The sequence below is a fragment of the Pygoscelis adeliae genome, unplaced genomic scaffold (genome assembly GCF_000699105.1).
Source record: "Pygoscelis adeliae isolate BGI_AS28 unplaced genomic scaffold, ASM69910v1 Scaffold59, whole genome shotgun sequence".
Classification (NCBI taxonomy): Eukaryota; Metazoa; Chordata; class Aves; order Sphenisciformes; family Spheniscidae; genus Pygoscelis; species Pygoscelis adeliae.
In genome coordinates, this window is record NW_008825565.1 from 1954515 (window position 1) to 1969376 (window position 14862).

The following is a 14862-nucleotide window of genomic DNA, read 5'->3' on the forward strand; positions in this document are numbered from 1 at the left end:
CCTCCGCGCCCCCAGTTGGTGGGGGGGGGGGGGGGGGGAGAACATGCCTGCCAGAAAGATATTTCAGAATAGCCTTCTGATAGTTCATTACAAACTTAAAAGCATTACTATAAATTATGCTTGGCAAGCTTTCCCAGAGCCCCTCGGTATTTTCATATTGCTGATTCCAGTTTTACCAGAACAGTCTTTTTTCTTTTTCTCTTTTATTTTTTTTTTAATTAATTGCTACCTGTCTGTTTATTAATTAGGTCAATCCATAAGCCCCAAAAGGTTTAAATCCCATAGTGAATGGTGTGTGTGTGAGTACTTGTTATCTGACAAAATTTTATCTATGTGCACTTCCAGAATGTTTTTCCTTGGAGTTTGATGTACAACCCTGGTGTGATGGGCCGGACAATGTCATGGGGTTGGACTGAACTTAGAGGTCTCAGGTCTTGTTCCCTGCAAGTTTTCCACCTCTGAGATGTTTGACGTGAAAGCAGTACAAAGGGGCCAGCACACAAGTGCATGTGGGAACACACACCTCCCAAAACAAAAGATGAAAGCTACTCTTTTAATGAAACCAGAAGGGGGAAGGAAAAAAAGTGAAGATAGAGTGGAAAAACCTGCAAGAGGTCAACAGGGAAAACAAAGGGCAGCTTTATGCAACCATCTATTTCACTCCAGAAATGGCAGAGCTGGCTAAAGACACTGCTGCCCAGTGTTTTTAATACAGAAATTCAGTGTAATTAGGGTTTTGCTTGTACCAAGATAACAGCAACCCAAAAGATAAGATTTAATAGTAGATGAGGCTTAGAAAGATGGAGAAGAGAGAACAGACAAGGAACAGGGCTCTCCTACTCAAAAAGCGAGGGACTGCTAAGGAAAAAGGAAGTAATTCTCTACATTTTAATTTTCCACTTTGATCAGATGGGACAAAAGCTTTTGATGGCCGTTATAGGATCTATTGATCAAAAATGAGAGCCAGGTCCAAACGAGCTAAGGTCTCTAATTGAAGGGAAAATAAAGCAGATTACAATTTTCTAGTAAGAAAGCAACTTTTGGACAACTAGTGACTAGCATAAGAAAATACTTTTTTTTCCAGAAATGTGAGACTCAAACTGATGAAAACTAGAAACAGATATGTTTAAATAGACATAAAGAGAGATCCATGTCAAGGATGAACTGATACAGGAACTAGCAAATGATAAAGCCGGGCAAATCATTTTAAAATTTCTGCCAAAAAGCTGCTCAGAAGCATCCTCTTGAGCTGCATCCCAAGCAGGACAAACACATATGCGTTGGGCAGTGCAGCGTTGGGCAGCTGTAGTGTCAGCCCCCATACTGCAGCCCTGGCCCCTCACTTCTGCTCCTGCAGGATGGGTCTTGCAAGTTGGAGCTGCCAACACCTCTCCACTTAGTAGGAAGACTTTCCCTGGCAGCTTGCTGGATGACAGCTCGCTAGCAGTCTGTTGCCAAAGCGACTGCTCGTGTGAAATTTTGATTTTGGTTGGACGTTCCCACTATAAGGACCCTCATGCGATGGCTGTTCTGGTCCAACATAGTATGCGTTTTTTTGCCAGAAGAGAGACAACTGTGCCTACTTTAAACTCTTTTGTTTCTACACTTGCTCAGCCCAAACTGCAAAGTAGCTTGAATTTACCTAACTTGCTTGCTACTACAAGGAATGCTAAGAGAGAAGATCGTGTTTCAAAGCAGCCCAGGATGAATGGCGTAGAAGAAGCAGAGTGATGGTATCTATTTGCTCCCACAGCATTTACAGCCTAACAGAGAATTCATGAATTCCCCAGGAAGATCTTTCCGTCCCTTTAGCAGCTGCACAGTCAGAACTTACGGGCAGCTGTGCTGAGTCTGATGCAGGATCCATCTAGCCCAAAATGGCAATGGCAGAAGTCAATAGCCAGGGAAGAAAAAAAAAACAGGACAAGTTTATCTACTGTGTCCAAGCACTCCTCCAGCCTCCAGGCACTTCCAGCTCAGGAGATTTCTGCAGGTGAACATATTTTCTGTTTATTTAGTAAGTGTCAACAGACATCTCTGCCAAGTACTCTCTCTCAAATCAAACTGAAAGCAGCTCAATCAGCCACCCTTCCTTTTTATTTTGCATAGGTATTTTGTACGTTCTGCTTACTTTCTGTCACACAGTTGCTTCCATTTAAACTATACATGACTTTCCTGGGCCTGAAACGTAGAACAATGTCTCATTGTGGGGAAGGTGGGAAGGAGCATTCACCTTTGGACACAGTGGGGTAGACGATCAGTGTTTCACTCTGACATGCTGACCCATCCAGCAACAGCTGCTCTGCAATTCTGAAGATGTAGCCCTCATTCTGGTGCTTAAGCAAAAACATTTATTTTGAGACACTAAACTGTTCGCTCTAAATGTACCCTTGAAAATCTCATCTTGATCACTTTTGAAAATGTTATTTGTTGCCATTGATTTTTAAGGAAGGAGTTATGGATGAAAGAGCTACTTTCCACAAGGCAATTCAAGATTAGCATATGAAGACATAGCAGACGCGCTGCCCACAGGAACAATTAAAGTTTACAACATACCCAATATTGCAGAAAGCAATTTGTATTGGCAGGTAGATGGCATCTTCAGTGCCAGGGGTTGCCATAGGTGTTCAGGCTATTCAGATCATGCCTGAACACTGTACCAGTTAGGAATATAGCCTGACAGCTGGCAGAAATGGAGCAGATGTAATGGACATACTGGGCATAGTACTGCTCATGTATCCAGTACACCCTGTGCACAAGGTGAAATGAAGGCTGGCTTTAGTTGGGAATCTCATCTGAGATCAAGCACCTAGGACATGCTGCAAATGATTTCCAGGTTGGGAAATGATGGAGCAGAGGAGCTAAGGTGGGCTTTGGAAAAGTGATATGCACTGAGTAAGTAAAAAAGGAGAAGACACGATGGCTGGAGGGGCTCCCTTAGATGTGTTCTGGAAAGGGAAGGTGGGCAAAAGCTTTTTTTTTTTTGAGAATAATTTTGAATGTTGCCTTTAGATCTTCTTTGGGGACGCTTTTTTCCTAAAGCTGCCCTAGCTTTCACAACATGCTGCCTGAAAGGTACATGCTCTAAGGTACATCTGATCATTGCATTCATACTCTGTGCTCAATCATAATCCAGCAAAGGGGCTAAGAAACGCACACCTTGGGGAGACAGCTAAAATCAGCTTTTCCCAGTACAACAGGATACAGATGTTACAGCGTACATTCCTCCTCCGTACACTCTGCATAACCCCGGCAGGCCTGGACTTGCAGACAGGAGAGCAGCCTGGGGAGGTCTGGCCCTGGGCTGCAGCCGCGGCACCCTGGCAGAGCACACCCAGCACAACCAGAGGCCCCGGCCCCATTGCCTGAGCTGGGGTACGGTAACACATCCACACAGCCTTGAACAATTCCTATTTGTATTGTGCAGCTGTAAGACCGGGATATGGATTGGAATCTAGCCGATTCATTAGAGCAAGTACGTAAGTACCTACAGAGTGCTTTGAAGGTAGAAAAACTTATGTACACGTTGTTATGTATTTTCGATGAACCCTCCTAAGCATTTCAGGACTCTCCCATTTGATGTAATGGATTGCATCTTGCCTTGTGATTCGTATAGCCATAAGTGTACTTTACTGCCTAGTTTTAAACTCCTAAGCTACATTTTACAGGTGCCACAAATACTCCTGCCGAAAGACAGACACTCCTGGCAGAAAAGGCAAGGCTGCGATACTAGTCCATAGGGACCCTGGAGCACCAAGAGGAGATAGCTGAGGCTTGCGCACATCCCTCGGCTGACTGCCTCTGCCAGTAGTGGTCTTCTCTGTTACATCTGCTCTAGAGAGCTTTCTAAACTTAGGTAAGTCTCTAGCACACCACCATGACTGGCTATCCTGTAAGGGCTTCAGAAAAGCTGCGATGCCACCTTTATGATGCTGTCCCCAGTGATAAAACACAGTAGGACCACCTCGGCAAAGAGAAGCTGAAGGGGACAGCATGCAGAAAGGGCAGGGGCAAACAGCTGCTTCTGCACATCCTCCCCACACACGTGCTCCCAACATAAAAGGCTGTTCTGCAGGATTTGGGATTAACTCGGCTCTACCCGCCCTACTGGACTCTGTCGGTGTGACTTCCAGGAAGAGCAGCAGAGACAGCCCCACGCATTTCAGTGCGAGGGAGCAAAGGCTAACCAGCAGTGCCAGATGGAAGGAGCAGAGTGACCCCAGGTTTCTATGAAGACACCCTGGTGCCAACTGCTCCTGGTTCCCTCAAACAGGAACAAGTTGGTTTGGGGCACTGGATCCCCTATTTGTACACAGGTGGGGCTTTGGAAAGCAAACCTGACCCTCACAAACACGCACTTTCTTCAGCGAATTGTCTGCAGGGGTAGAGCGAACGCTCAGTGCTGGCTGGTACAGCTCTAGGCACCACCACAGTGTTGTCTTATTCTCAGGCTTTGCTCCAATTTAATCAGTCTAGAGATGTTCCTAGCAAAGGCAGAAAGTGTAGAGGAAAACACAAAAGCAACAGCATGGTTTCTAGTCTCATGAAGCAGGGGAAGGCGCCTATGCAACACAGTTCGGGGTCAGGTTTACATCTGGCAAAGCTGCTTCTACCATCTGATTGTGCCCCAGTAAAATTAGAGGTTCCTAACCCAAGTCTGAGATGTCATGCAAAAATTGGATGGAAGTGAACTACAAAGGCAAAATAGTCTTTATGATGAAACCTCAGAAGAGTAATTAAATTAATCAGCAGACTTCAACACTGCCTTTCACAACCTGAGATGCACCAAGAGGTTAAGCTATAGGGGCCAAGTTATCTTTGTGACCTTTACCACCAGGAAAATTTACAAACAGCAATTAGTAGATTCAGAGGCCGAAAAAAATAACCCAGATAGAAAGCATGTAATAAACCTCTGGCATTTAACTCAGCAAGGTTGAAGCAGAAAAGCCAAGACAGAAGCTAGGCTGTGCTACAGCCACTGACTGCAGCAAAAGGAATTAGCATTGACCTTCTCATGGGAGGAGGTTTGCAAAACATCACATAGCTGTTATAGACTGAGGTCATAAAACTGAACCCAGATATATCATTTCATGCTGGATCTAGAATTGTTGGACAGTATTTAAGGGAACAAGAGAAAACACAAGTGACTGTATAGATCCTTGATAAGATTTTTTCACCCAGTTTTGTGGTGAACCTTGGAACTTCTAGCTCGGTACCAGACTGAACCCTTTTCTCTCAATAGCATGCAATTAGGTGAATTACTTGGTATAGATAAAATCACTCTTTGGAGAAATATTACTTACAGTGAGACAGCATAATCCATAGAGGCAATAAAAAAAGAGGGGAGGCTCACATACCAGGTAAAGAGTAACGAAATTCTAACAAAGCTGTGTTTTGTTGGGCACACCCTCCCCCCCATAGCCCTTCCTGGATTAAAGTAATTCTCTATTCCCTTTCCCTGCAGATTTAATCCATTTTAGGAGAAATCTTTATCTCTGTAATACAAATTGCCTGTGTTTGTTTATTTAGCAATAACACCTGGGTGCACCTGAAGGGTCAACACACAAGAACTGCAGAGCTGTAGGTAAGCCCAACACACCTTTGGGACACCTCCAGAGCAGTGGTCCTGCTCCCAGGGCACAAAGCACCCACAGGTGCCAGCAGCCTACACAGGATCCAGAGCTTAGCCAAAGCAGCTATTCTAGCACTATGCTCTATTCCTGCAAGTACCATATCTAAACTTGTCAAGAAGTGCTTAATTTTGGAGAAAAAACCTACAGTCATTAAGTAGAAGGAATAGAGAAATAACTAGCAATACACACTGTCCTAGCTAAGCATCTCCACTGAACATATCAGGCAATGAAAAAACCCAGTATCACTGTCTTGTCTTTTATTCACCCCCATCCAGAGCAATTTATTCATACATCCTGCAAGGAAACCACAGGGTGCTTAGTTGCTGCTAGGCAAGCCACAACAGTAGGCCTCAGTCCCAGCAAGACCAGCAGCAGGACCATGGCCCAGAGCTATAATGGTATTTCAGTGCCTCATTTTTAATATCATAAAGCATCTCATCGAAACTAGATGCCAAACCACTGTGAATCTGCCCATTGTCTCTCTCTGGTCTGTGATAAAGCCCCATCATCCATGTGCAAAACCTGCAGTTTTAGGTCCCACTGCATCCCTGCAAGGCTTCTTTCTTTTGAGTTCACCACTTGCAACCTTTCAGATGTCCTACACAGACAGGAGTTTCAGAAATCAGTAATTGTCCCATACTCTTTCACTACAGGCAGGGCTTGATATATTTAAATGGATTTAAGCCAATACTCATACAAATCTTGTTCTGGCTGTTTTTTGTGTTTAGTTTTTGGGTTTTTTTATTTTAAAGAAAATACATGCTACAAAATAGCAATGTAACAGGCACAGCTGCAGCACAGTGGAAATGAACATGACTTATGTTTTGCTGCTTGCACAAAGATGAAGTCCTGCTCCCCAAACTGACCATATTATCAGCCAAGCAAACACACCCAGATTGCTGACAGTCTGGTAGTGTCTGCAGCCATTCTGCCTTCTCAGCAACATTGCACCCTCCCCTCTGCCACATGCAGGGAGAGCTTCAGGTGCAAGTTCCTCTGGGATGGAGGAGTCACCCACCTAGCTGGGGCCCAAGAGGACCACCTCCAAGAGGCAGAAGCAGGTATAATGCAAATGGTGTCCTGGGGGAAGGTTAGAGCAGGGGCAAGGACCAGGCTGCAATTTAAGTGCTGTGGGTCACTTAAACTGGACCAAATTACTTCCAGCACAGCCTTATTACATCTGTTACCTCATATGAGTTGCACAGTCTCCAACACTCCAGGAATCCTCCAGAGAATTGCAATCTGATGCGACAGTGTTTAAGTCAGCATTTTGAAAAGAACCATCATCTCCAGGAACAAATGCAGGCTTGGATTACAATAACAAACCAGCCAGAACACTGTTTCTTCTGCCTTCTTCGGAAGTGTTAAAAATGGCATTTACCAGTGTGCTCACCTTTTGAAGTGAAAGCCATCTATGGAACTGCCTTAATCATTTCCCCCTCCTCAGTCTAGCTGGCTGTAGAGAGTCTCATACATAGAGAGGATCCTCTTTCACACTAATATTATGTCTTTGCAGTGAGCAGGGTATGAGATTAGTTGTAAAGTAATAGTGAGAGCAAGTGATCCGTCTTTCTTCCATGTCAAGCTTGTTGCCCTATCCTGTGGCTACTGAACTGAAGGAGACACATTTGTGTGGCACAGGGAACAGTACCATGATGCTAAAGTTTTCTTATAGTGGGTATGGTCATAATATAGGGCATAGCTGGATTCTTTCTACTCTCAGAAGAGAGTACAAGGACTAGAGGAGTAAAAGTGCTGAAGAACACAGAAGCAACTCAGAACAGCAAGATCAACAGAAGAAAGCCATTTGCACGAAGCCTCTCTTTTTCCAAGCTGCTTGAAGTTGGTCAGAAGCCCTAAATTGACACATCTCTGCTAACCTGGCCAAGGGCTCAAGTTCCTCCTGCCATAGCATCCAATGCCTTCAGCAGGCATTTTTCTCTTGATACCAGCAATATGCCAGACTGTCCTTACTAGGTGTAGGACCAGTCTCCACTGCTCATGAAGCCTTCAATCTGCAGTACTTTGAGGACTAACAGACTACCTCAAACCAGTTCTGTTCATAAGACTATTAGCCCCTGGATCACATTGTAAATTAAAGCATGGCTTCCTGAGAAGCCATGAAACAGCCTTTGAGAACAGCAGTACTTGCCCATGGGACACAATTCTTCATTTATCTAGACCTTAATAAAAGATTAGCAGGAACAACCATGCTAACAAGGCACCAAGTCTATATGACTTGTTGCATCTTGGAAAAAACAGAACATTTAGGGTTAAGAGCAGCTTTTTTTTTTTGATCGTTAAAAAATGGTCTACAAGCACTGCCTTGAAGCACCCCAGCAACTGAACAGCACTTGTATGACCCCTAGAGGTCTCAGGATTTAGGTGAGGAACTATCTCCACAGGAGGAGCTTTTGCAAGGTGCCGATATTCACAGCAGAGACACCTGGGCCCTGCATTCATTCTCACCACCACCCTTCACATGTCCTCCCCTCCCCTGGGGGCAGGACCTCCAGGCTGGTTTGCTGCTGATGCCTCGGGAACCGAGGGTCCCAGTGTAATACTCCTAGTGACACAAAACTTGCTGGCTTGAAGCACTGCTGAGAATTCATGCAGTTCAAAGGTGCTGTGCCAAATAAGCGTATGTCCAGCCCACTCCACATTGAACCATGGTGTTGAGAAATGCTCTTTCTTACAGTTCAAACCACCTCTGCAGGGTAGTGAACATGGCATTCAAAAGCAGAACTAAGGCAGCTTACCCTGAAGGTGACTAAGTGAAGTTTTGCCCATGTGTGAACACCAGACCCCTGAGCTCACTTGCACTATACTACTGGTTGAGTGCAAGGGGTTTGAGGGGCCAGTTTACTCTTGGGTTTGTGATGTTAGCGTTAAGTCTTTATGAAAAATTCCCCTCCTTTAGCTACGAGGATGGAGATTGTCTCATGATCACCATTCTGTTTCCAGTTATGCTAAAAACACCACATAAAGTCAATAAAAGTTTCACTCACCATAGATATGTTACTGGCAGTCACCTAGAGCATTAACATGCTGAACAAAAGTGGGCACAACCTGATGGACATAATACATTTAAACAGCTGTGAACCATGTCAGAAGCACATCTATCAACTTCCTGCAAGAAAGTGGGTGAGCTGGACAGAAAATTATTTGAATATACATGGGTGCCAGAAGGAACTTAGGGCCATGAAATAACCCAGAGGAAGCCAACCTTCCAGACCGCGTAAGTGACAATCTTCATACTGAGGCCCACTAGACACTTACCTTTGGGAACTGAGCAGAGAGACAAGGTGGGACTAGTTTACCAGCAGGTGATGACAGTGGTTCCTCGGGGTCCCACCTTTCCATCACAAGCTGGTGCAGGCTCAGACACATCACCGTGACTTGGGGTAAGCTGACCTTTGGCCCTGACTGAGCCAGTAACCCCTACCCCAGAACAGACCTGCTGGTGATACAGCCCCAGAGTAGGAGCTGCGTTTGACTTGCTGGCAGTCCACCCCTGGACACAGGCTGGCCAGTGAATGGGATGCAAAAATGGAAGTAGCTATACCACAGCAAGAACACGCTCTAGTGAACTCACAAGTGATGAACAACAGTCTCGGTAACTTTACATCTTTCACCTCATTTTTAGTTTTTCCCTTCTCTTTCCTTGCATCTCTGTTGCAAAATAATGCCACATGGTGTTTGCAAAATGAGTGTCTGCTGCCTTCCTCTAACCAACTTTGGCCCTGTGGAGGTCACACTGTCACTTTCATCACCATTGAACACTGCCTCCACATTCTAGCCAAATGCTTTACCTGTAAAGGGCTTTTCTAACTTCTGGAGGCTACTCCAGATGACTTTACCATTTATTTAATTTTATTGCTAGAGTCCATTTTCGCTACAGTGAAACACTAACAAAAGGCACTCTGGCCACTGAAACATAGTGAGCGGCTTGGTAGCATTCAGCTAGAACTGAAAATACAGAATGAGTAAGAGAGCCAGATCTATTACTTACCTATGGCACACTAACAACAGAACCATACAGATGTGTGCATTAATCACAGTATCAGTCTTTATTTGTTCACATTATATTGGCTCAAAAATTCCCTGCTAGCATGTTCTTAAGCATGCTAATGGAGAATTCACAAGCAAACAAAAACAGAATGTGATGTTATTATACAGTATTTAAGATCACTATTAATCAAAGTTATCTGTTAGTGGTAGAAAGGACGAGAGGAAATGGCCTCAAGTTGCGCCAGGGGAGGTTTAGATTGGATGTAAGGAAAAATTTCTTTACTGAAAGAGTAGTTAAACATTGGAACAGGCTGCCCAGGGAAGTGGTTGAGTCACCATCCCTGGAAGTATTTAAAAAACGGGTAGATGAGGCGCTTAGGGACATGGTTTAGTGGGCATGGTGGTGTTGGGTTGACGGTTGGACTCGATGATCTTGGAGGTCTCTTCCAACCTTAATGATTCTATGATTCTATGGTGACACATAGCAAGCAAATACCCAGTGAATCCAAATTTACTCATTTTATTCACTGAAACACTTTCCTACAATAATCTGGATTAGGTTTAAGCAATTTTAAAAACCATGTTATTTTTTGCTCCACTCTTCCTTTGCCAGCTCTGTCATTGCATTCAGATTAACTAAAACCAGTGCATTCTTCAAACCAAAGGGTAATGCAGGACAGACTTTGTGGAGTGCAGTCCCCAGCAACTCCCAACACCGTAGATAAAATCTTGTTCAATGAAAAGTGATATGAAAAAAATGATGGCATATAAAAATATGTTTCAAGTTCTTTTAAAACAGAGGCGAAAATTTATTGCAAGTAGCTGTGTGAATGTCAAGGCACAGAACCTGGTAAAGATAAATGCTCAGAATTGCAGAGGAAGCAAACAGCAATACCTGCTCCCCAGAAAAATCTATAATTCTAGGTGGGTTACTTAGAAGGTAGTACTGAATCACTTAAAATAAATGTTTTCAGGAACTAGAATGAAAAACCCTTTTTAAAACTGCAGCTGCCATTTTTTAATCTTGATTTGTCTTTTCTGAATGTTGTCTAGATTGACTTCTACACTGAAGCAGGAGTGCCCAAGAATAGACCAAGGCATAACAGTTCTGTGCAAAAACTGCATCTGGAACCAAGCATAGACCACATTCTCCACCCTGCTATGCTCCCCATCAACTGACATCCCTCCCTCAACAGTTATATTTGTATTTTGTCCTGTTGCAAAGGGACCCCTGGATTGCCTTCTCAAACACAATGGCTAGAACTACACCTGGAGATGCAGCACTGTCATGGCCAGCCAAAGCAACTTGGGACCCCGCATGACCAAGAACAGGCATGACTTAGTTCACCACTAGCCTGCTGTGAGGTTGGTCCCTGCACCCCAGGTAACCAGAAGGCAGGCTGCACCGCCTGTGAGACTCACCTTTGTGGTAGAGACAGACTTAGGAACACCTTGTGCTCCTGACAGTTCCCAAGAGCTAATATGGCTTGCAAGACCCAAAGGACTACTAGCACAATAAACGCTTTGATAAATCCACTGCCCTTGTTGTCCACCCAAGTGGCTGAATTGGACAACTTTTGGAGCTCAAACAATCTCACAAATCCCCACATGTAGCCACATGGAAGGATGGGTTAAACCCATACAGCTTGATAGAACAATTGCAGTGTATTCCTGGTGGCCTTGCAGACCTTCAGTGGTCTGTGAACTACAGACTAGGAATCAAATGCACAAAAGTATTTAGAAAGAAAGAGATAAGAACAAACCTGAGCTGGGTACTTGCAATCTCAGTAATTCCTTAATGCAAGCTATGTAAAAACAGTATTGTTCACTGCCACCTTGCAGAATGGAGTTCTTAAAAGGTGTCTGGAGGCAATGAAGCTCTAATTTGCACAAACTAGATACAAACTCCTCTGCTACCTCTTGTCCCTTCCACACAGCTGGACTTGCCTCTAACAAAGAAAGATTTCTCCTTTTTAGTGGACTTCAGAAACAGTGAGAAAAGATGTTCAGCTTACTCTCCTCCTTTAACTGAGCTCTAGGTTACTCACTCTGCCTGCAAGTACAAAGGAGGTGGTTGCACACAAACTCCAGAGGCCACCTTTGGTCCTATATCCTGTCGCTGATTAAATGATTTTAAGAATGAAAACAAGAGTCAATATATTCTTTTCTTCAATGAGTAAGAGAAGTTTGTAAGAAAAGATGGATTCTTCCCAGTTTTATAAACAGAATGAAAGGAATTCCCTCTCACCTCACACTCTCCTTTTCCCATCTCCTAAACAATCACATTACAGATCTTCTGTTTCTCAAATTGGGACAGAGATGCACAATCAGGAGTTCTTGCCACACTCCTGCGCTTCTTGAGAAACAACTCTCAGACACTTGCCATACTTCTGGCAGGATCAGAGAACAAAGCTTTGTTAACCAGAGGATGAAACATGCAGCTTACGATGCAACATCTGAATTCCTGAAACATGGGGAAACCCACTTCTCTATTTCAAGATGTCAATTACTGTCCAGGATGATCCTTTTGGGTTTAGCCTGAATCCTCAGGCTGCAATTTCCACAAACAGAAACAGATTTCCTGGGGTAGCTAAGGGCATCTCCTACCTTTCTGCACCACTGGAAACTCAACACCCCAGCATCCCATCACACTTCATCTTCAGTTCTGTAATCCTGCTCGTGGAAGAGAGCACAGTGAAGGCATCACAGGAGATAGCTTATATTTCTCCTCATTTTAACACTGCAATGACTCAATATGAGAGGGAAGAGACGATCTCTCTGCCAAGAGATGGTACAACAAAAAAAAAAATCTGTCAGCTCATTCCTCAAAGGCCTCTGCAGCACACAGATCTCAAACAGTATTTTTACAGCATCACTGTACTCCTCAGTAAATATAAAGTCACCCCACTGCCTTCATGTTAAGCCTGCAGAGTTACTCAGACAAGTGCATAAATAGTTATTTTTCTGTTACTATAATCAGTCATTCATCATCTTTGGATTTAATCTTCCTCAAAGATTACTGGATCTAAGCATGTGACAAAGGAAAGAGGAAGAGACCAGGACAGACAAAATTAAACATTCCTATCTCCACTCAGCACTAGAGTTGTCACATACAGTTCTGACTGCTAACACACTTGGTTGATTTAGAGCAGGTTTTTTTCTTACTGAAACAGCTAAATACAGAGCTATACAAACCAAACGTAAGACCTTGGAGGGACACTTAAACTACAGCCCCTACAGTTTAGTTAGAAACTCCTGAGCTAGCTTTAAGCCAGCTAGCCCTTGTATGGCTGCAGTAGCATGGACCTTGCATCGGCCTTGTCACCAGAAGCGTGGCCGTGCCAACATCACATTGTGGTTTTTACCCTGGAAAATGATCAAGTCCAAAGATTGACTCACGAGTCCTAGCATGAGGCTTCACAATAACAATTCAGGTACCAACTTCTACCAGCACCCGTCATCTGCTGCTCACATTCTTTATTGAATTCGGGGCTCTTATGAACTAAAACCAGAAATGTGTTTGTTACAAGAGCAAGAACAACATTCACCATATGTAAACAAAGGAAGATAAACACTTGAGAATGCCTGGTGATCCAAAGAAAAGGATAACAGAAAATAATTAAAAGCAAATGTAATAGTTAATAAATTCAAATAGCTAGGAATAATTTTCAAATCATTTTTGTAAGGAAAAGAATTCTTTAGTACTATCACTTCACATAAAACATGCTAGGGAAGTGCAAAATATGATTTCAACATCATCATCCAAGCATGCAGCATACTGAGGAGCACCAGAATGATAAAAAGGCCCATGATTCACCTATGATTGCAAACTTTCCCTTACACACAGGAAGCCCACAACTGCAGCAGTTTGTTTTGAACAGAATGGCATGGGCACAATCTGAATTTCTAAGAAAGATATTTTGAGACTAAAGGTCTGTCTAAACCTGGAAGCTGTCTCCAATGGGTGCCACCAGTGTGATGAAGGGCACTGAAAAAGAACATGCAGTCATGAATCCCTAAAATATTGCTCTACCTTTCAACACTTCATTACTCTATTTAGTAGTATACCAATAGATTTTTCTTCCATGTTTTTTCCCCGACTCTTTAAATCCATATAATCTTTCAGCATTCACAAGTCCTGTTGCAAGGAGTTCCTCAGCCTTCTCACATATTGCACAGACTGTATATTTGATGTACCCAGTTCCTATATTGGGAGAGACAGTGAACAGTAACTCTCTACTTTATGCCACCCATAAGCCTTGGACAAACCCTCTGTCATCGGTTTTCCATGCTGAAGACTCACGTTCTGAATATTTTACCCTTATCTTTAAATACTTAGCTCCCTTGGCTTTTGAGACAATATTGTTTTCCACAACAAAGAACAAATCAGTTTCCTGAAACAGGCAGTCTAAGTGCCAAACCCTGAACTCCATGGCAAAAGGGTGCAGCCATTCTTCTGCACAGTGAGAGTGAACAGCTTGTCTTCTAAAGGAGCTATTCAAAGTTACCCCGTTTGACTGGGAACTGATAATATACAGGGAGCACACTTGAGACTTTTTCCACACACTGAGTTTATTCTTGGCTAGCCACCCAGTTTAGCTTTACATTAGAATCTGGACTTGCATTATATATGAGAATGTATGAGAATCCAGATAAGCTTACAGCATTAATTATTCCACACAAAAGAAAACCTGCCATTAGCAATTCAATGCATCATGTACATCATAATAATAATTACAATTCCCTTTCTTCCAATAAATTTGGGCATAACAACTGCATCAGTTCACCATTTTGACTCCTTGCTCTTAAGTTACAGCTTCATAGGTATGCTCCTATTAACTGAAACCATTATGAAAATTAGTTTTATCACATGAACTTTTGACTGGGATCCATTACAGTGTCATTCTGCCTCTCCCACTGCATCTAGAATATCATGGTTTCAAAGTTCAGGGTGCTTTGTAAAAGCAATTTATCTGCCACGGGCATGCCTTGGGTACTAACTTCTCACTTTACTACAAGACATCTTCCAGAGCTCTATTAGTCTGAGAAGGTTAACAGAAATTAACACACAGAAGAGGGTTTTTTCACGTTGTCAGTGACAAACACATTCACATACACATAAGTACTAAGGTGTTGAGCAAGGAGCATTGATTATGGCACTACTTTAATGAGCCTGTAAGATCATGCTTTTGTGCTAAGTAATGCACAGAGCAACCTC